Source organism: Podarcis gaigeae (genome assembly GCF_964106915.1).
Source record: "Podarcis gaigeae genome assembly, chromosome: 3".
NCBI lineage: Eukaryota > Metazoa > Chordata > Lepidosauria > Squamata > Lacertidae > Podarcis > Podarcis gaigeae.
In genome coordinates this window covers 93,345,562-93,368,524 of record NC_139680.1, presented here as the reverse complement: position 1 = coordinate 93,368,524, position 22,963 = coordinate 93,345,562, and the positions used below count along the sequence as shown (strand labels likewise).

Below are 22,963 nucleotides of genomic sequence, written 5' to 3'. Positions count from 1 at the left end.
ATGATACCTATATAATGCTTGCCTATGCATCTCACCTGGAGACCGGAAAGGTTCAACAGTGTTACAGTGTCTAAAGAAAAGACATGCTTACGTGTGCCACGCATCAGGGAGGGGGAAGATGCCAGAAATGGGAGAGGAAGGCAACCCATGGCTTTCTTATCTCCCGAATCAATGCAAGATTTAAAAGTGTTAAGGACTGTTGGGTCTGTGTGCAGTTCTTGGAGAAGTGCCTTCAGGCCTCAAACTGACTCCATCTAACCAGCCTGGCAAATGGATCTTCCTGAACAGGAAATAATATAATAGGGCTTTCTGTTCTAGTCAAACATTGCTTCAGCAGCATGGTCTTTCTGAGCTCTGGTGCATTCTTGGTGCATTTTCTACTATTCTTTGGTCCTAATTTCTGGTTTGCACAATGGCAACCTATTGGCTGGTGTGTTGTTGTTGTTTTAATGCATCTATAAGAAACAATGGCTCTGTAGCAAGCAAACAGCAGCTCCTTAATCTCTCCCAACATTGTTCTTCAGTGAAAGACCTCTTTGTCCTTTTCTGTTCTTAGAAAAGATCTTTGTGCTATGATTTAGAAAAAGAGAGAGAGAAAAGATTGCGGAATGAAGGGTAATTTCATGGGTGATTTAGGAGAGATGGAGGATAAGAAGGAAAAGACACACCAGGTTTTCTTTCATTGCTTTGCCACCAAAGAAAACATGAAGCACTTTATTACCTATTAATTTTTAGATTAAGTCTAATGCATAAATGATCTAACCTTTCCTTTTCTGTTTACGGTCCACCTGAGCAAGCAGAACTTTTCTGCAAGGTCTGCATTCTACACTAGCTGCAGGCTCTGTGTCATCTTCCAAGGCAGCCCCACATACAGTGCATTAGAGTAGACAGTTCACCAGAGCATGGTCCAGAAGGGTCCAGAAGTCTTTTCACTTGGTGCTAAATCATACCACAACATGAACCATATGTGAACGATAGGACTTTTCCACTGGGTCAGCGGTGGGCAACCTCCAGCCCATGAGCCAAATGTGGCACTCCAGCCCTCTGTATCTCTTCCAAGGCCACAGTCACTCTCTCAAGCCTTGGCTTTCACTTGGCCATGTTCTGTACCCTCCTCAAGTGCTATTGCCTGTTGGGATTGTGTCCTTAAACTGGGATAATGCATCATTCTGCTTGCCAGGATGGAAACATATGTATGCACATAGAAACTTCAGGCCTACCTATCGCCCTGCCCACATTTTCCTCCAGACCTGCCCATGCATCCTCCAGGAGGTTGTCTGGGAAGGAATTATTGTTGTTGTTGTTGTTGTTTCAATTTATGCCCCACCGTTCCTCTCGAAGGAAGGCCATGCAGCAAGCACATCATCATGAAAACAAGTCATAAAAAAGCATTCTAAAAACAGTTAAGAACATTCTTAAAACAGCTAAAGACATCTCAACCAGTGCTCTGAGGGTTGCCAGGAACAGTGTCCTTTAGCCATCAGCCTGGATGAACAGGAATCTTTTTGAATTCCTCCTGAAAGTCAATAATGAGGGAGACAGATGCACCTCATGAGGGAGGGCATTACACACAGGAACCACCACTGAAAAGCCCCTTTCACGGGTCGGTGCCAGTCTTAGAGTCAAAGATGAATCATACTGGGGAAGACACACTTTTAGGTCCTTGGGCCCAAGTCATTTAGTGTTTTATATGCTAGTATAGCACCTTGAATTGGGCCCAGTTCAATTGAGCAGTTCAATGCTTTCTGGACTGCTGACACGTGGTCCTATCAGGCCGCACCGGCCAGCCTCACAGCCATATCCTATACTAGCTGCAGCCTCTGGGCCATCTTCACATACAGTGCATTGCAATAATCTAGGCAGGAGGTCACCAGAGCATGGACTATTGAGGCCAAGCTAGTCTGGTCCAGAAATGGCTGTAGCTGGAGAATCAGCCTGAGCTAGGCAGAAGCACTCCTAGCCACAGAAGCCGATTTAGACTGTAGTGACAAGGTGGAATTGAGGAATGTGGCCCCCTAGACTAGGAAAGGTAAAACCAGCAGTGAATTTGTCTATCTTTTTACCTTCAGATCCTTATATACAGTGTTGCCTTTCAGTTCAGTAACAGAATAATTCCCGTAGGAGCCTTCTCTGAAACATTAACATTCTCCAAGAAGTTCCCGGAACACCGTATTACTATAACTTGACACCGAGTTAGGAGCTGCCCAATAAATGTTTGCAAGGCTGCAATAAACTCTGTTCCTAATAGTGTGTTTCATGCTGGGCTAGCAAAGTGCTGAGGAAATAACCAAGCGGAAACTCTATATTCAGTACTTAAATGTGGCACCAGCAAAACTTCCAGCTACAGGCCTTCTTTGTGAATTCAGACCAGCTACTTATTCTTTCTGACTCTGGATGCGGTGTTCGGAGTCTGTCTGACTGCCAGCGCTCAGACTCACAGTGAGCTTTGAACTAGAGACTGGAAGGTTATTTCCACCACCCAGGCCTGGTCAAAGGAGGGGACCATGTGGGAGACTAGCCAAAGAAGCCTCTTCACACCAATAGACCACAACAGCTCAGATGAACCTTACAGAAGCTGGGCCAGGCTTGCTTTCTGCTTTCAGCAATTCTGTGAACCCGATACAGAGGACCTTCTGCCTTCACAGGAGCTATGTCTAATGAAAGATGGAAGGCTGATTTACTCTAGTTCAGGTGTTTCAGCAGAGCAGGCCTCGAGATATTAAAATCTTTAAGGAACTCAACCAACCTTTGTGTGGTCATTCAGCCCATTCTAGTGGCTCATGGCTAAGATATCACTGCATTTCACTGGTGTGAGACATTCTAGATGCAGAACTTGGCCTTTGCTTGGAGAAGCTGGTTAAGGCTGCTGGCCATTATGGCTATGCTCTGCCGCCTCAGGTAGAGGCAGTAATGCTCGCTGTTTAGAAGTGTATTCACACCTACGCCTCCAAGGCACAAAAAACAGATTTCTGCAATACAACTTCAGAATAAATGTTAGAAGCTAGAAACAACGAACAACAGAGATAATTGTCAAATTAAACCACTATGGTGGCAATTATCTGCCAAATCTAAAATAGATTTTGCTCAGATCCTTTGGTTGCTAGAGCAAGGGAGACTCTATGCACCACATAAGAGCCTGTGCCAGAAACCAGTTCTTCTTATTTCTTCCTTCTTTCATTCTTAATATTCCGTATAGCTTTTTTGGGGGAGGGTGCAAGTCTGCTCTGCCATGGTATATGAGACTGGCTGGCTGGCTGGCTGGCATCTCTTCCTTTAAATAGAAGGCAGTAAATCCAGATGACTTCACGCTGACTGCACAAACAAATGCCCACATGTCCATTTCTCTTTATATCCCCTTGTTCAACTATTTGTGAGAGTTTGCTCCTGGGAAAATATTACAAATGCCCCCCGAAAGACAAAAGGATTGTGGACAGAGTTAAGCAGCCTAAAACTTGAATCAGTCTGGAAGAAGAAGAAAGGCCAAATACCACTTTTGAGTCATTCATGTGAGTTTAATAAGTTGCTCCCTATGCATGGTTTCCTAACAGCTATGACACCTCACGCCCTTAGTCAGGCATTCTGCTTCTGTATAAACCCTACACATCACCACACCAACATCCTCCTGTGTGAAGCAGGGAGCTTTCTGTCTCCCTGGGGGTTTTAACCTCTTTTCCAGTGGACTTCTGGGAATTGCAGCTCTGTGAGAGGAATAGGGGTCTCCTGACAACTCTCAGCACCCTTAACAAACAACAACTCCCATAATTCTTTGGGGAAAGCCATGGCTGTGTAAAGTGGCACCATAGTGCTTTTGATGTATGGCGTGAATGTGGCCACCGTCGGCCTTCATAAGTTGGTGGTGATATGGAGGGTGAAGCATTGGACACTTATTATCCTTGCTCACACACAGGGCAGATATTTTTGAGTCATTCATGCAAATTTAATAAGTTGCTCCCTATGCATGGTTTCCTAACAGCTATGACACCCCACGCCCCTAGTAAGGCAGTCTGCGTCTGTGTAAACCCTGCCCATGAACAGGCCAGGTGGAGATGAGCAGAATGTCCAGATAGGGCAATGGCCTTTGACCTACTGCAGTAGTTGGAGAGTGTTTGTAGTTCACCAGCAAAAGCAACATATGCCTGTCCCCTCCTGCTTCCCTGCTTGTTCTCATCAACCAGCTTTAGGTTAGCTCCATAGCATCGATCTGGCTGCAAAGCTATAGCAACAGCAGTTGCATATCCAGAAACATGCAGTGTAGGCAAAAACTTTAGGGTACAGTGGTAACTCAGGTTACATACACTTCAGGTTACATACGCTTCAGGTTACAGACTCCGCTAACCCAGAAATAGTACCTCAGGTTAAGAACTTTGCTTCAGGATGAGAACAGAAATCATGCTCTGGCGGCGCAGCAGCAGCAGGAGGCCCCATTAGCTAAAGTGGTGCTTCAGGTTAAGAACAGTTTCAGGTTAAGAACGGACCACCGGAAGGAATTAAGTACTGTACTTAAAGTCTCTGTTACAGGGTTTATACTAGGATCAGTGTGTTGTTCTAAGAGGAACAGAAGTAGAGCAGTGTCCTTGGTCAGGTCTCCTCGCTATGTAACTATTGCCACAGTCCTAGTTTGGCCTACTATGCAAAGCAGTTGCTGACCACTGATCTGCTGGAATATACTGACTGACCTTTTTTGGTACAGCAAGATTGGAGAACCTTTGACCGTCTAGTTGTTTCTGAACTACAACTCCCACCAGCCCTGACCATTGGCTGTGCTTGCTGATGCTGATGAGAGTTGTAGTTCAGAAACATCTGGAGGGCCAAAGTTTCCCCACCCCTGTGGCAGAGGATAATTTTGACTGGAATTTTAATGTCTTAATAATTCAAGCAAGTAATAAGTAAGAGTTACATCTGCAAACTGAACAAGACTATTAAAAAGACAATGATTATTACTAACTGCTGTCTGAGCTTATTGTAGTCATTTTCCCTAACCCCAAATAAAGAGCAGATTGGATGCTATGCAAGAGTTATGGACCATAAGTGGAATAATCTGAATGAATCCCATCTTACAATTGGAACCAAGGCTAAGACATCACTGACTAGAATTACTCCCCAAGTTTGACCTTCTTTGTTATTTTAATATCTGGCAAAAGTGTTTTTTACAAAGTTGTGACCATCAGATGGTTTTGTGAATCATTCTGCACTAAGGAGGGGGGGAATAGAATAACTGTGATAATAATATTCTTGGGAAACTACCAGAATGTCTGGGAACAACTAACCCATGCTGTGACCAATTTGCTCTAGCATTCATAGGAATGAAATAGGAGTCCTGTGCACCTGTAGTCAGGCAGGTATATAGTGTCATCTCCAACACACACACCCCCTCTCCCACAAGCTTAAGAGAGCTAGGATGGAGGATGGAGGGGCCTGACATGACATTCAGATGTTGTGTGTGTGACATCACACAACGTCCTGACACCACACACACAATGCCAGACGATGTCAGGACATCGCAAGATTGGGGGCCCTCAGTGCCTCAGCCCACAGGAGCCAGCACCCTTGGTTCCCCTCCTCCCTTCAAAGCTACTTTTGCCAAGGATGAGCTGAGCAGATGCCCGACTGCTGCGGCGCAACACAGTTGAGCCATCCATGTTCCCAAGACTAACTGTTTTGACCAAATGACTTTGAGCACATTAAAGCCCTTTGACCGTCTCTTCCTAAACCCTCTCCTGGTCTTCAAGCCAGGAAACAGGAAAGGGTTGTGGGGTTACGTCTTTCACCCTGTCCCTGTTATCACACAGTACAATCGCAGAGGATGTCATGGGGCTCCGCCAGCTACCTTACCTTCCTCTGTCATCCCAGGATAAACAGGGGGAAAGGTGTGATGGTGGCAAGGTTGACATGGCGCAAAAACACTAGCAGAAGCATTGGGTTGGCTCAGCTGGTGCATTTACACTGACCTCACTGCCGCCTTGCCCCTCCCGTTTCCATCCCGCTATGCCAGAGGGAGGTCAGGTAGGCGGAGCAGCTACACCACACTGTCTGGTACTGGGCTCAAGCCAGCTTCTAGTGCAACCGCAGCAAGAGTGAAGACTTTTCTACTCATTGAAGCTCCCTGTGCAGTCTTCCATGGCTCTTAATCCTGTGTGAAACCTCAACAAGTAGAAAAGGTTCATTGTCTACAAAAGCTACAGCCAAGCATGAACCTGGAACAAGCTGGATTCAAATTTTGAGAAAGAAGGCTCCAAATAAACATTAGGAATAACTTTGTGACAGCAAGAGCTGTTCGAGAGTGCAGCACACTCCCTCGGAAGGTGGTGGACTCTCCTTCACTGGTGGTTTTTAAACAAAGTTTGGATGGCCATCTGACAGGGATTCCTTAGGTGTGGTTACTCAATCACAGGGGGTTAATCCTTGGGCAGAGTCGGATTCAGGGCAGTGAGGTTGGTTCCCCCATACAGGGTACCGAGTGGAGTGACGCAAAAATTAGAAGATTCATTTGGGAGTGCCAAATTTTGGGCTCGCGCAGGGCACCATATTATGAAAGATTGCCTTGGGGTCCCTTCCAACTCTACAGTTTTATGATTTGAAGCTGTGTGATGACAGGGCAGGCCTGAAAGGCTGACATGGCCCCAGAGCCCTTTTCCGCTCTCACAGCTGTAACAGCCTGAGGAGGAATTCCTATTGTGCAGGGAGAGGCGGGGAACCTAGAATCCACATGCTTTCACATCAACATCTCTCGGAATAATCAACCGCACCATGCCACACTTTACATATAACACATTTCACGTTGTCTCTTTCAAAGCTGTCTGCTAATGCTCATTGTTAAATTCTTGTTATACTTTAGTTTTAATTGCCAATGAAATGTTTTTAAATGCCTGTTGGTTTTAACAGCAAACTGCTGCTTCCAAATAAACTGTTACAATCACTAACGGCTGTTGAAACATTTGGTTGCGATGGGTTCTCTCTACGCTCAGTCAGGAAAGGCAAACCCCTCAGAGTCCGTACTTAAGGGCTTGTACTGTACTCCGATTCGATGGCTGATAAGATAGCGGGCACAGTGTGCATTTCAAACCAGAGGACTCTGGTAAATGGACTGTGACATTTTCAAACAAATAGAATATCAAATAGCAGGTATAAAGAATCACTGGCTTCTGCAAGAGCAACAAATCTTTTCAAGGTTACCTTTCGGCAAACTGAAGATAAGACTAAATGGTCAGTGACACCAAACTTAAAAGTCTCTCTCTCTCTCTCTCTCTCTCTCTCTCTCTCTCTCTCGGGGATCCTCTTAATTTCAGGCCTTTAATTGGTTTATTAAGTCAATCCTTCTTATGCAATCCTGGAATTGTATTAGAGATGGGTGGATTTCTCAGCACTTCTCATTTTTCCATTCTGAAGTTCAGTTTCCCACATTTCCACATCGGTTTTCCGGAGGCATCTGGTTGGCCACTGTGAGAATAGGAGGCTGGATTAGACAGGCCATTGGCCTGATCCTGCAGGTTACTCTTACAATCTTATGTTTTTAATGGTTCATGAAATGACCCTGACTCCTGCTGCTTCTTGGCCTTAGAGCAAACAAGGTCCTCTCACACAGTGAGTACAGTCGTACCTTGGTTCTTGAATGCCTTGTGACTGGAACGTTTTGGCTCCCAAACTCCACAAACCCAGAAGTGAGTATTCTGGTTTGCAAACATCTGATGTGGCTTGTGATTGAGTGCAGGAAGCTTCTGCAGCCAATCGGAAGCCATGCCTTGGTTTTTGAACATTTTCGGAAGTCGAACGGACTTCCAGAATGGATTCCATTTGAGAACCAAGGTACCACTGTACTCCATGCTTACAAAATGAGAGAAGGAGACACCACCAATATTTAGGGGGAAGGGGAGACCTGGGGACGGGGAGAGCCAGTGAGGACGGAGCTTGTTCAGTGACCACAGAATGCTGGTTGCTGGGAAAGAAAAGGAGACGGGAGAAGGGATAGAATGGCACATCCTGCAGGGGGTGTGGCTTACTGAACACTCCACTGCACTGCAACATTTTCTTGCATGCCCCGACTTGTATGAAAGCAAAATTCTTAAAAGCAAGAGTATACTATTAGGGTAGGGAGATGCTACCAGGACTGTAGCAAGGCATATACAGATTAGAGAAAAAAGTTCAGTAGAGGGGAGGAAATGATGCTAAAGCAGTAGAAGCAAACAGGAACATCTGAGTCAAGGTACATGATATACTAAGAGAAGTAGGGGCTTTGATCATGTTCCTTTCCCATGCTGAATCATCTTTGACTTGGAGACGGGTTCTCAAATTTAAATTACATGGCTGTGGAGTAAACTGTGTAACTGAGCAGCTATTTGATCAGCTCACCACTATCCTTCATTTTTTTAAAAAATCAGCAGACAAAAAGGTATGGGAAATGGGATGTGGTAAAGGAATATGAAAACTAGTAGAACCCAGATTGTTGGTGTGAAGTGATTCCAGCACATGTCAGCCTTTGACTCACTTGACCTCCTTCCCAATGTTATTTTAAGGTCCCCCCCCCCCTTTTGCTGCTGAATATGCATCGCTGTTACACAACGCTTACTAAGACAGTTATGTAAAATGCGAGAGATAAAAACCTCAATTCAGAGGCCCATCTCTAAAGGTTTTTGAACTTCCTGAAGGTTCTGGGAGCACATCCAAGGTTTTTATTGTTCCCAGAAGGTATGTGGGGTTTTATTTGTCATTTGGAGAATGAGAGTGTGTTGAGGAAAAGAGGCAAGGGGAGAAGAAGGTAGGATTCAAGGGAGACTCAAAACAGATGTAGGGAAGAAAACCCAAAAGGAAGGGAGGAGAGGGGAAATGTTGGAGAAATGCTACCTCTGTTAATAGCTCAATCAAACCTATGCATGTCTACATGGCCAGCAATGGCTACTAGCCATGGTGGCTGAGCTCTGCCTCCATGGTCAGAGCAGTAACACTTATGAATACAATTGCTGGAAGCCACAGAAAGAGAGGGTGCCTTCTGGATCAGGCCAATGGCCCATCTAGTCCAACATCCTGTTTTCAAAATGGCCACTCAGATGCCTGTTGGAAACCTGCCAGCAGGACCCAAGCAGAACAGCACTCTCTCCTCTTGCAGTTTCTAGCCCCTACCCTTTATTCCACATTGATGAAGGCTATGAACATAGCAAAAACCTCACTGGATCAGACCAAAGGCTTTTCTAGTCCAGCAGAGGCCTGAAAGTGGCCCATCAGATGCCTGTGGGAATCACACAAGCAGGACATAAGACATGGGATCCCAAACAACTGGTATCCAGTGGTGTGCTGCCCCGGATATTTTAGGTAATATTGGGAACCTTAAATAAGACTTGTTGTTGTTGTTGTTTAGTCATTTAGTCGTGTCTGACTCTTCGTGAGCCCATGGACCAGAGCACGCCAGGCACTCCTGTCTTCCACTGCCTCCCGCAGTTTGGTCAAACTCATGCTGGTAGCTTCGAGAACACTGTCCAACCATCTCGTCCTCTGTCGTCCCCTTCTCCTTGTGCCCTCCATCTTTCCCAACATCAGGGTCTTTTCCAGGGAGTCTTCTCTTCTCATGAGGTGGACAAAGTACTGGAGCCTCAGCTTCAGGATCTGTCCTTCCAGTGAGCACTCGGGCTGATTTTCTTAAGAATGGAGAGGTCTGATCTTCTTGCAGTCCATGGGACTCTCAAGAGTCTCCTCCAACACCATAATTCAAAAGCATCAATTCTTCGGTGATAAGACGATGCTCTGCTAAATGTGTAATATCCTGTATTCACTTGCTCTCCAGTAATGTGTCTGTTCTTTTGTTTAAAAGAGAGGTGGCTAACTCCCAGCTTGGGGGGGGGGTGGCTTGGCCCCCAAAGACCCTACCAGTTTCAGGGGTGACAGAGAAGTCTGACGGAAATGGGAGCAGAAATTGTCAATGCTCTCTTATTCATCCCATGTCTAGAATGGAAATCAGTCCAGAGAATACAATCAATAGTCACTGTTGTGGTTGCTTTCAGCCTCCAAATGATATATAATTCATTGCATTTTCCACCCACTTGCATTGCGTTTCCTTCACACTGAAATGAATAGGTTGGAATAAGTTATGCAATTTTGGCCCAGCGGACAGCGCATGCGCAAATACAGAGTGGGATAGGAAAGTAATGCTTTCTTACATCCCTACCCACTTTGGGCCATACTTATGTCCTCTATATTGCTACTGGAGGGTGCATGTTCATACCAAAGAAGGTTAACCACTCCTGATTTAAAGGTATATTAGAAATAAGAGGAAAATACTGTCTCTGTGTGAGAGAGAGATAAAGCCATGTTAGTGTCTTGCAGCAAAACCAACATGCAGCAGAAACAACAAAGAGTTTTGTGACACCTTGAATAATGGCAAATTTACGATGATAGCTTATGCTACCATGAATGTGTTAGTCTCTGTTGTTTTTGTTACAGCAGGCTCACATGCCTACCCGTCTGGAAATTGTTACGCAACTGTAAGACATTTATAATGTGACTCAGGCATTCTTTCCCCAGGGCTCTAAATTGCCTGGGCTCTAAATGGACCACAAAAAGAGAATGTTCACTGCTACCCAGATTTGTCTTCCAATATGTGGAGAATAATGAAGCCAGTGACAGGACTATACTTGACCCAACTCCCCACATTGTGTGATGGTAACTGCATTTGAGGAGAACACCCTAAAAGGCAATGGAAGCTGCTCCATTAGTTCAAATGGGGGCACTGCCCCACCATCCTCAGTCTGCCCTCACCCAGCTCCCATCCATCTGCCTACTTACTTACATCAGTGTCAGGATGCTGTCAGCGGCTCCCAGCTGGCTGCCCAGGAAAGTGTAAAGACAAGGGAAACTTTCTTACAGTCCTTTTTTATTTCAGACTTTACAGAGAGAGGCTATAGAACCCAGCCTCTTGGATAATGGCATTGTCCTGAGTGAATCTCCACCCCACCCCGTCTCTCCCACTTCCTCATTCATCATCATCTCCTCTACGGGTGCCTCTAAGTGCTGCCTGTCTCCAAGCTCTTTGCTCTCCTACTTTAAAGGCCCGCTGGGTTCTGGGAGATGGTCAGTCTGGAATGCTTTCTAAATCTCTCTAATGGAATGCTCTCCCATTATTTCCCAATTTCCCCCCTCATCCGCCTCTGAGCTGTGACCTCCCGCAAACCCTTGTTGTAAATCAATACTGTCTCCCTCTTCCTCCTCGCTGGAAGGGTCAGGATGGTGAGGTGGTCTCCACCATTCCTCCTCTGCCCAGTCCCTGACAGATGCCAGCTTCCCCCTCCTTAATCCTGGTACTGCCCTTATAGAACTCAGCAGGGAGGGAAATGGGGATCAGGATATAATCAGTGACTCTGTCTTTCTAGCATGGGCTCTGCCTACTTTTTGGGCTCCCTGCATTCCACCTCACCAGTCTCAAAAGACACCAGCTGATAGGACATGATAACTGTAGTTCAAAACATAGCTCTATAGCTGCAGTGTGCAAAATGGCAGGCTGCTGTGTGACATACCCTGCTTTGGTGCCCCTGCACAAGCTGTTTTAGGCCAGACTGTAGATTGTACCATGAGAATTGTATCCTAATCCTGTCTTCCCACAAAAAAAAAATAACCCACGGCAGTAGCTGTTCACTGGGCCTGAACTTCACTCACTCAACCCCTTAGGACAGGAATGGGGAACTTGTGATCCTCTGGATGTTGTTGGACTCCAGTTCCCATCAGCTCTGGCCAGCATATCCAGTGGTCAGGAATTATGGGGGGCTGTAGTCCAGCAACCCATAGCTTGGGTCTTATGTGTCTTCAAAAGGCCAGGTTACAATTCACCAATCTTTTGCTGGCTAGCATTTACAACCATGTCTTGCCATTTCTATATGTGGCAATATAGTTGTGCGTGAGTTTGTGTGTGTGTGTGTGTGTGTGTGTGTGTGAGAGAGAGAGAGAGAGAGAGAGAGAGAGAGAGAGAGAGAGAGCACAAACTCCTCAGTTTGAGCCACATTCAGTCTCCTGGGTCAGTGTTTCAAATGTCAGGTGAAAAGCTCATTTAGTCTGAAGAGGAAACAGTGAGAGAAATACTGTGAGGTAATAAGTCATAAATTTCCATTTCAGGATGTTTGCAGTAACAATGCATCATGTCTGGCTCTGTTCAAAGTTCCACAGTTGCACATTGGAACAGATGTGAACAGAACCTATACACCTTCAATTTATGACTTATTTTAGGTAAGTAGGCTGAAAAATAATTCTTCCTTTTTTAAAACTTGGGGTAGAGGTGGGGAGCTAGGTTGGGTTCCTGTTGCCATCTTGCTAATAATATTGAATATATGCCCTAGTCAAACTGAAATTAAGACATATAGCAAGAAGAAATGGACCCTCATTCCCCCACTGAGTATTATCCAAAGAGAAACCAGCAGCTTATAATAAAGCAAGCAAAAGAGAAGGTTATAGACCCTCTCAAAAGTGTTATTTTGGGGGAGCCACAATCCTGCTCAGTAAATTATCCACAGCTATGGATTATTTGCAGTTTGATGTTTCTTTTCTTCATTTAATTTATAGTCTACACATTCCCAAGGGTCCAGGGCATGTGTTGTACAGCTGGGATGCGGCACCCATCACTCTTCTGCCATTGTAATGGTGCCTCAAGCGGTCCAGTTGTTTCCATGGAAACAAGGGGTGGAACTTTGGCAAGGTTGAAAGCAGCTTTGGGGAAGGGGAAGCTGGGAACACTTCAGAGAGGACACTTGCTGCATGACTTAAAGGAAGTGATGTAACCTGTGAAGTTCCACCATAAAGTGGAAGAGGCCCAGAATATCAGGAGCAGGCTTGGAGATAGCTGCTTTGCTAAGTAGCTAGAGCAGAGCAAAGAAGAGACTATAGCCAGGCTGAGAGACACTTCATTGGCCTTTAGTGCTTGTGGTCCAGTTACATACAAGATGAAAAGAAGCTGCTGGTTGTTGTACATCTTTCTTACTCTGTGCCCCAAGCCAGGGGTAGTCAACAACACGATGCTCGCCAGATGTTGCTAGACTCCAACTCTCACCAGAAATCATGTCTCATACTGACTGAGAAAGCCTGAATGAAAATGTCACATTTACTCCTTCCTTATCGATGAACCTATATTCTGTCAAACAGTAGGAAAATAACTCAGATAAAGCTCGTGTATATTAACTGACCCCTTCAGCTGAGAGCTGTAACTACATGCAAAGACTAAATAAAGTTCAAGTGAAGAAATGACCCAGCTCTAGCTTTGCAATATATAAATGCTCTTTCCATATCCTAAACACTAAAGAACACCTGTGGGGAAACTATAACAAAGAGAACTAGTCATAAGACCTTTGGGTGTTATTGTATGTAGCTGTGAAATCCATTGAGCCTCTGGGAACTACCCGTCATGTGTTCAGAGGGCTCCAGATTACAGTAGCAACATCTTTCAGAACCAGTGATGTGGCGTGCCCCCTGGCATATGCTCACTTCTTTGCCCTTGCCAATATTTATATTGTAACAGCAAAGAGGAATGTGGAAATTACCTAGAAGTTGCAGCTCTGAAGAGGCCAGGTGCAGGTGGGAGGACTCCTGGTGAGTGTCGAGGCCATAATACTTCGGGACACCAGTTGCTGGAAACTACAGAAGGGGAGAGTGTTCTTGCGCATGGATCCTGCTTGCAGGTTTCCCAAAGGCATCTGGTTGGCCACTGTGAGAACACGGTGCTGAACTAGGTGGGGCACTGGCCTGATCCAGTGGGCTCTTCCTATGTACTGAAATATGAGGGAGTGATATTACTATCTGTTCTGCTGCTACAGTCAACCAGAGAACTCTGATCCATTTGGCAGCTGGTTCATAGGCTGGTACAATATAAGTTTCCTCAAATTCTACATTATTGTTTTAAATATGACTTTGTGAAGAGAACAGAAACTGGAATGGATAAATAATAAAATAAATTATGGTGCATATGCAAGGAATAAAGTAGCAGTGGAAGCAGAATTGCTAACAGTGGCTATAATTGATTTATGTTCCCGGTCATGCAGATATAATGAAATGTCTACATATTACAGTAATGTCACTCCCTTTAATAGTGAACTTGGCTGGTGAGTGCCGACAGGATTGTAGCCAAAATGGGGCCACTGAGAATCAAGAGGGAGTCATCAACATGCTTGAGGGAGCCTTGAGGTTTGCAGATACCAAAAAATATCTTTAGGAAAATATAACTAAGGGGTCAACCTTCCCCCCAAACTGAGAACTGAGCCGTCTCAGTAAATACCAAATGTTGACTGTTGGTTAGAAAAGGAAGATGGAAAATGGGGGTATGTGGGGAGTGAAATGATTTGCTTGCGCTCCTGACAGCTTGTGGTATCCCAGAGGGAGGCACAGTTGGCTCGAAGGAGCATTCCCTCGTGAAGGCGAGGATACACTGCAACACTTTGCTGCAGGTCCCACTTGTACTTGTTTAACTTTAAAAAATATGAGAATTCCTAATGGAATTAATGCATTTTTATTTATGCTTAGTCTAATTCTACACACATGTCTGCATGTAATCCTAGCTTACAGGGGTTTTTGGAAAGAGAAAAGTATGCACATCTTTTTACAAATTTAGCCCAGCAAATAGCTGCTAACAGGCAGATCACAGAATGTTGCTTTACAACATTTAGCTATTATGAAATTACTTGAGAATGGAGAGTAACAATGAAGGTTTTTGATTGGTCACTGGCTATGTCATGCACGCGTCAACATTTCCTCATAAAAAACACAGGTATGACCTTTTTACCTTGAAGTTTCCATGTCATAATAGCTATGAGGCACTCCTGGTTAATAGATTTCTGAGGGATTATTGCACACTTTCTGAGGAGCTGAAGTCGCTTGGCTTTTGGCTCCTGCCTCATGCTGCACCTGAGATGTGTGATAATCTCTCAGAAATGTGCTGCTTGTCAAGTCTTATGGCTTAATTATAAACATTAACGAAAGTCAGCTACAGCTTAAGAGGCTTGCCCATCTGTTTCTGCACTTGATGGATGGTTGTGGTAAGTCAAGAAAGCCTATCCGGACACATGGTTTAGTTACCTAGCGTTGTTTTTACAAGTCCTGTTGGTTTTATCTTTGCTATTTATTTATTGAAAAGCGTTTCTATAAACCATAACGTCATACGTGGCTCCTTGGTGAGTGTGGCTCCTTGTGGCGCCAGGCAGCTGCGGGGGGTGGGGGTGGGGTGGCTTGCTTGCTTTGTTTTAGAAGCGGCTTGAAATGGAGCAAGCCACTTTGAAGGCACACTCCCAGTGCCAATCAGCTGACTGGCAAAAGGGGCTTGCTCCATTTTCATGAATCAGTTTGCATTCAAAGCTCCGTTTTCAGACGTGGTTCATGCAAACGAAGCGAGCCTCTTCAAACGGGTGCCTTCGAAGGGGCCTGCTCTGTTTTAGAGCGTTTCCTAAAATGGAGCTCTGTTTTAGGAAGTGGTTTGAAACAGAGCCTTGAAAGCACACTCCTGGTGCCGATCAGCTGATTTGCATTGGGAGCCCACCTTCAGAGGAGGCCACTGTAACAACCCACCAGCTGTTCAGGTGTCCATTACCTGGTGTCAGGGGAATGGCACATGGCTGGTCCCACCTATCAAGTCGGACTGTGAAGGATGGGCTAAGTAATGATGCAGCTCATTGGCCGGACCCAGTTCTGCATCCCTACACAAAAGGAAAAGGGGTTGAGAAGCAGGATGTGGAAAGGAATCTCAGACATCATATCTTATTTCCCCTACGTGTTGTGATGTATCGTCACTGGAGCTGAACAAAACCTGTCTCCAAAAGTTTCCCACACCATTTGTGGGTGGTCAAATGCATGCATCAAGTGGGGGCAGGGGGAGAGAATTTGTCAAATATGGCAGGGAATCCAACAGTTTTTTTTCTCAGAAGATTCTCTCCTGAGATATTTTGTGTCACTTAATTTGTGATCAAACTCATACCTTTAGCTCATATTGGTGGGTGAAGGAAACCATGGGCTAAGAGAGCAGTGGAAGGAGTAGGGGCTAAGACTATGGCTTTCTTGATCAATATTGAAATCCTATTATACCATATCAAAACTTGATTTACAGTTGAGTACAAAATTCATAGATGGCAAAATGGGCGGGGGGTTTCTCTGAATATTCTCATGGAGAAGACTGAAATTCCCCCAACAATTCAAGGTAAAGGTAAAGGGACCCCTGACCATTAGGTCCAGTCGCGGACGACTCTGGGGTTGTAGCATTTATCTCGCTTTACTAGCCGAGGGAGCTTCTGGGTCATGTGGCCAGCATGACTAAGCCGCTTCTGGAGAACCAGAGCAGTGCACGGAAACACCGTTTACCTTCCCGCCAGAGCCTTCCCGCCAGAGCAGTATCTATTTATCTACTTGCACTTTGACGTGCTTTTGAACTGCTAGGTGGGCAGGAACAGGGACCAAGCAGTGGGAGCTCACCCCGTCATGGGGTCTCAAACTGCCGACCTTCTGACTGGCAAACCCCTGAACGCATAATTCCTCAGCCCTAGCCCCCCCCTTCAACCAAACTGCAGTAGGGACTTTATTATGCAATCTGGGGGGTCACGGGTGCATTTGGGATATTTGTATTCAGAACAGTGAACAACAGTTTCCTACCCTCCATAAAATTCTTTCTCTTTGCTATAAAGATCTGAGATTGAGTCCAAAATCTGAGAACTCTTTTGCTGTATATGGTGAATATTTGCTGGAGTGGGAAAGGACCACAGACCCATCTCCCTGACCCTATCCCCCACTTTCAGAACATGTTAAACTGTGAGTGCAGATGTTGCCGGACTCCAACTCCCATCATCCCCCTGGCTATAAACCATGATGGCTATGCCTATGGGCAATGGGAGTAGGAGTGCAACAGCATGCAGAAGACTACTAATTGGCCTGTGTTCGGGCCTTGAGCAAGTCACTTCCCTCCCTCATTGAACCTACTCACAGCCTTGATGAACTGGTGCTTAACTAACCTCAACATTGGCTGTGGGGGCTTCTGAGCATGCTCCGTTCTCAGGGGGCTTAAGTAAATAAGAGCCAACAGAATGAAACAAAAGACATATCAAGCAACCTGTCTTACCCACAATGGCCAGCCAGATGTGTATTGGAAGCCCACAAACAGGACATGAGGGCAAAAAACCTTTGCTATTTACTAATTACTCTTCTAGCTTGCCCTATGAAGCACTTAATCCGAAGAAAACCAGTGTAAACAAGCAAAATGCATCCAAGTGTGTTTCTGGGCTGGATTGTAAACAGAGATAAAGCTGAATCTGCAAGCCTTTGTGCTCCTGCAAAAGAGGAATGTTGGTTATGAATGTTTGCAGAAGGAAATGAAGAGTGAACTTCATTTTAAATTATGAGAAAGGATCCCACTTGGGGGGACTTGGGGGGAACTTCCATTTGTTTTCTTCAGAGTGCAACAAAACAAACAGTTCTGTGTAAGAGTGGAGACCAAATTGAGCATCAGTGGGCAGGAAAGTCACTGAAGAATAGTGATATCCAAGGTTTTATCTGTGCCGCGTAGCAGATTTCATATTGCCAAAATAGAGAGGTATTCATTATTAAAGGAATGGTGTCATTCCTATAATCAAAATATGGGCCTCTCTTTTCACTGCCTTCTTTTATGGGGTTTGCTGTGGGTATCTGACCTCACGGGCACACAAAGAATATTTCCCTTCTTTGATCTTTATCTTTGAACTTGAGCTATGAGTCATACTTGGAGCGACTGGTATACTGCAGATTAAATGCCATAGCCCATTCCTTTCCACTATTTAAAAGTATCTGCTTGGGTGCTGGATATTATGTACTATGATTTATAATCCCTCCATCCCCCAATTGTGAGTGTGTATGAGATATCTGAACTTTATGTTTCCAAATTTTCTAATCGGACTCCTTCCCCCTGCAGTAAAAAAAAAAAAAAAGCATATGTATTTCACTGAATTCTCCTTGTTGATTATCACTTTAAATGTTGTAATACTTGAAAATGTAAAGCAGGGTCTCTAGCAATCTCTATCTGAGGATTATCGACTGTTAACATGAGTGGAAGGAAGTCTTGTGTGAGGGAATTTCTGATGCCTTCCTTCCCCCCCTTCTGGGGGTCAAAATATCGACTGAACAAGTACCGTATCGGTCCGAATATAAGCCGCACTCGAATATAAGCCGCACCTTTAAAATTGGAGGGGAGAAAAGAAAAAAGAAAAAATACCCAAATATAAGCCGTTCCATTCCTCGCTGCTCCTGGCTGCATACTGGGCGGGGTGAGCCGCACTGCATTGCCGCCGGCCATTCCCCTTCCTGCTCTCTCCCTTCCTGCCCTTGGGGGAGAGGATGGGGGACTACGCTTGGGATGGGCACCGCTTTGCCCTGTGCTCCTGGGCTGCATACCATAAGGTCGTGATTATAAGCCACACTTAAACTTTTCATGGTCAGAATTTGGGGGGGGAAAGTGATTATAAATTGAGGTCTTCCATGATTGAATCTAGCAAAAGTCAGATTTTGAGGATTGGATCCCGGCTTGGACCGAAGAAGGAAAGTTGGAAAGATCCCTCTATCCAGGGATTGACTGACTTTTGGGACATGGGCTTGGGTTTGGAGGAGCCTGAAGTTTTGGGGGCCTTTAGACTTGGAGGAATTCCGAATTACGTCCTGAAACACTTTATGGACTTTAGTTTTAACCATGGAAATTTGGCTGAACTGTTCAGAAGGAATAAAAGTACTGTTAGGTTGGAGTTTTCCCGAGATTTGCTCCTGAGCATTAAAGAATATGAAGAAGATCAGCAGAAGGGACTTGGAAAAGAGTTAAGAGCCTCGGATATAAGATCTCCAGGTTGATGGACTATATGGAACTGACGGAAAGGACTGGCAGAATCCGAAACCACGGAGAGGAGATGGTGGAAGAAGATTGGAAAAGTTAAAGTTTATATTTAGAAATATTGTAAAAGTAATGACTGTTAGAAAAATGGTGGAATGATATTTTATGGATTTAGCAGAAATGCTATAAGAAGTTAAGTATACAGTGGTGCCCCGCAAGACGAATGCCTCGCAAGACGGAAAACCCGCAAGACGAAAGGGTTTTCCGTTTGCGAGTTGCTTCGCAAGACGAATTTCCCTATGGGCTTGCTTCGCAAGAAGAAAGCCCATAGGGAATTCTCCGGGGACCTCTTTTAAATGCTGGCGGTGGGGAGCAAAGCCTTTCCCCCCCCTCCGGCCTTCAGAAGAGGTCCAGGAAGGCCGGCGGGGGCCGAAAGGCTTTGCTCCCCACTGCCAGCATTTTAAAAGCAGTCTGGGATAGCAGGGAAGCGCTTCCCGCTATCCCAGACGGCTTTTGAAGGCAGACGGGGGGAGCAAAGACTTTCGCCCCCCGCCCGCCTTCAGAAGGGGTCCTGGACCTCTTCTGAAGGCGGGCGGGGGGCAAAAGTTTTTGTCCCCCCTGCCTGCCTTCCCGGGGGCTTTTAAATCGCCCCGGGACAGCGGAGAAGTCCTCCGCTGTCCCGGGGGTTTTTAAAATGCTGGGGGTGGGAAGAAAAGCCCTTGTCCCCCCCCCCCAGCCTTCAGAAGAGATCGGGGGACAGACTGTCCCCGGACCTGCTCTGAAGGTGGTTTCCATAGGAACGCATTGATTGATTTTCAATGCATTTCTATGGGAAACCGTGCTTCACAAGAAGAAAAACTCGCAAGAAGGAAAAACTTGCGGAACAAATTAATTTCGTCTTGTGAGGCACCACTGTATGTAAGTAATTTAGTCTTAATGGGAAATAAGGTTAAAAAATATGTTATTTATAATATGATAGAAAATAGAGAAAGATGGAAAGGATTTGCTGAAACAATCAGTAGAAGTGGGATACAAAAAGGGAGGTGTGAGGAGGTCGAGGAAACAAGGGAATGAAGGATAGAGCATGGAAAAGGAGGGATGTTTTTAAATTGTTTTTGCTTTGCTTTATTTATGTGTCAAGTTTAATGGGTTGGGTTTTGTATTGTTTATATATTGTATTGTTTTTGTTTTTTCCCCTCTTTTGTTTTCTTCTTTTTTGTCTTTCTTTTTCTCTCTTCTTCTTTTTTTGTAACCTTTAAAAGCAATAAATATTATTTTTAAAAAACAACAGAATTTGGGGGGAAAGTGAGGCCTTTTCAGGCCAATATGGTATTCCTCAAACAGTGGCCCACGACTCACCAGTGGGCCTCAGTGCCCTGCCCGCTACAGTACCTGTGCCATAACCGTTCCGTTGGGCCAGTGCCGACACCAGCATCTCCATGCATGCTGACTAAAACTGCCCAGGAGACAGAGATTTTGTGGGAGTAGATGAGGAAAGGTCACAGGAGGCACTAAAGATAATTGGAAAGTACGATAATCTTTATTGCCATTGTCCCATACAGAACAATGAAATTGAAAAGTGAGATAAAAAGCTAATATTTATTGATAATAATTAATAATGCATAAATAAATAACTGGTAATAGAAAGTGCAAAGATAAGAGGGAGGATCTGTCAGAGGAGTAAGAAGCGAATTTCAAAAGACCAGCAATGAAGGACTGTAGGGTCTGGTGGGAAGGCAGAATTAGCTGCAAGCTGAGCGTGAAAGAAGAATGGAATAAAAATATAGAGCTGTGCAAAAATTATTTGAGAGACACAGGGAAGGGAAAAATATAAAAGAAAATGTAATCACCAGTAAAAACTGAGCCACAATATCTCCAGAGCAAATGTCTTGACTTAGCTTGTGGGATGATGAGTGATGGAGCTCCTCGCCATGGGGGAAACACTGTGAGGAAGAATTTAGCAATTTCTGAAAATGGATTAGATATCAGCAGAAGGTGACATCAGTAATTGCCAGCTGATTATACCAAACTTTGCCTCCATCCGCCACCTTTTCCATAACTGGTGCTGCCCCTGCACTGCCATTTTGGGACTGGTGAGCCTCCACACAATTTTCAGTCATCTCAAGTGAGTCCTGGGGGTAGAAAGACTGAGAGGCCCTGAGCTGAAGAGTGAGGTGGTACCCAGAGGTTGCTGCTGGAGGAAATACAAACACTTTCCAAGAAATACTTTGCCCTGTAGAATTCATATGAGAATTATGTCAGCATAACCCTTTCCTTTCTTTTCTTTAGCAAATGACGGACTGTTGGAAGAGTGGGGTGGAATGTAGGAAACCCAATAGATAACTTCCCCTCTTCATTTCCCCCCAGATTCCACTCCAGGAGGCTCTCAAGCCAGCATCTTTTTCAAGACTGTGTCTCATTTTCTCTACATGCAGTTTATAAGAATGAGTAGCCACAGAAGGATAATTTTTATTCATCACCTCATGGTAAGATTTCCGTGCAAAACAAAAACAAAAACCCAAAACAAATATGCAAACTTGCCAAAATATGTCATCCTAACATATGATGTAAGAGGAATTCGTTACTATGGTTGTTCAGCTGCCTGAAAAAATATCACACCCTTTCCAGAGATTTGGATAAATGCTCAATAGCCATTTGACGTTACCGCATGTAGCTGTGTTATTGTGGCAGGTGTGTGTGTGTGTGTTTTGCACTGGCTTATCCGGTCATGAAAAATACATCTCTCTCTCTTTCTCTCTCTCTCTCTCTCTCTCTCTCTCTCTCTCTCTCTCACACACACACACACACACACACACTGTGAATCATTAAAAATTGCATTCTTCTAAGATAGTCCTCTATTTTGAAATCCAGTTTTTGGCACCTCTTTGTTTTTATACCAGCTGTGGTGTTTCATCTCCATAGGCACACAGATGACATCTGAACATCCAGCACTATTGTGCTTAGAGACTCCACAAACAACCCCACCAAATCCTGTATGATAAATTTCCCCCTGATTAGTTAAACAGATACTGCAATGCGCCAACAGAAGGAGGCGTTGTTGAGACAGCATCTCCTGAGACTCTGGCTATGTTTTCTTTGAGTTCTTCAGCATTCAGCCCTTGGAGCAGCGAGAAGACTGGGTGGCGGGGGGAAGAATCAGTTCGCATTATTCATTCCCAGTGATTTCTTTCTTTCTTGATTTCTTCCTTTCTTTTGGTTTTCATTATAGTGCCAGATAAAATCCTGTCATGTGGAACTGAGGCCGAGAGCAGGCCTTTGAAGAGCAGAATATGAAAATATTGTTTGATCCAATCACAATATGCTTTTTAAGAGTCTAATCCATAAAGTCAGTTCTCTGTATTAAGGATGAAAGAAACAAACAGTGGTATGCAGTGTTTTGTGAGTGTGTGTTTTGAAAGGTATTTTTAGCTCTTGGTTTCTCCATCACCACCTCACCAAGGATACGGAAGAGTACCTAATTGTACCTAGTACCTGGTCATTGTGTGGAAGAGGAATGGTAAGATGGATAAAGAGGGAAAGAAGGAGGGCTGAAAGAGGAAAAAAATGGGTGGCCCTGCTTCCTGCTAGCATGCAGCCTCTGAAAGGTCACCCCAACAAGGGACACAGCCCTCAAAAGAAAAGAGGCTCCACAGCCCTGTAGCGTTCGAGGCAGAGGTCCTTCCAAGAGCTGCTTAATTGCTGGACATTCAGCCTGGGGCTATATGCACACTATCTCCAAGTCCCTTACACTCAGTCCTTTGAATTACTCAAAAATAAGTCCCACTGACTCCAATGAGGCTTGCTCATCGAGTCTCAGGTAAGTATTATAAGACTACAGCCTAAGTCCTTAGAGGGAGACGCTTGAAGGCTGCAGCCAAAGTTAAAATTCTGAATTACTCTGGAGCATGACATCCAGGCCTACACGGTGATTTATTTGAAGGTACTAATTAGGTCTTTGCACAGATTGGTAGATTTTGCGGTCACTTTAGTTTTCTTCTTGTTGTTGTATAAGCTACTAGATACTATGACAACATACATGGGAACATCCTGGTTCTTGGTCAAGGCTGTTGGATTAGCTTTCTCAGCGTAAAGGGATAATTGTGCGTCTCTCCTTCCTCTCTGTCCACACTGTATCTCCACAATACACATGACACACCCATTCCGACGGTGGTTTGA

At 44.8% G+C, this 22,963-nt stretch overlaps 1 long non-coding RNA gene across 1 annotated transcript; it reads left to right on the top strand.

The window, feature by feature from the left end:
* The first annotated feature begins 14,823 nt into the window (after positions 1-14,823).
* On the top strand, positions 14,824-22,146 carry LOC310842154. Its single transcript, XR_014562940.1, has 3 exons — positions 14,824-14,993; positions 21,155-21,273; positions 22,017-22,146. It is a non-coding gene; the product is annotated as an uncharacterized lncRNA (long non-coding RNA).
* Positions 22,147-22,963: the final 817 nt, after the last annotated feature.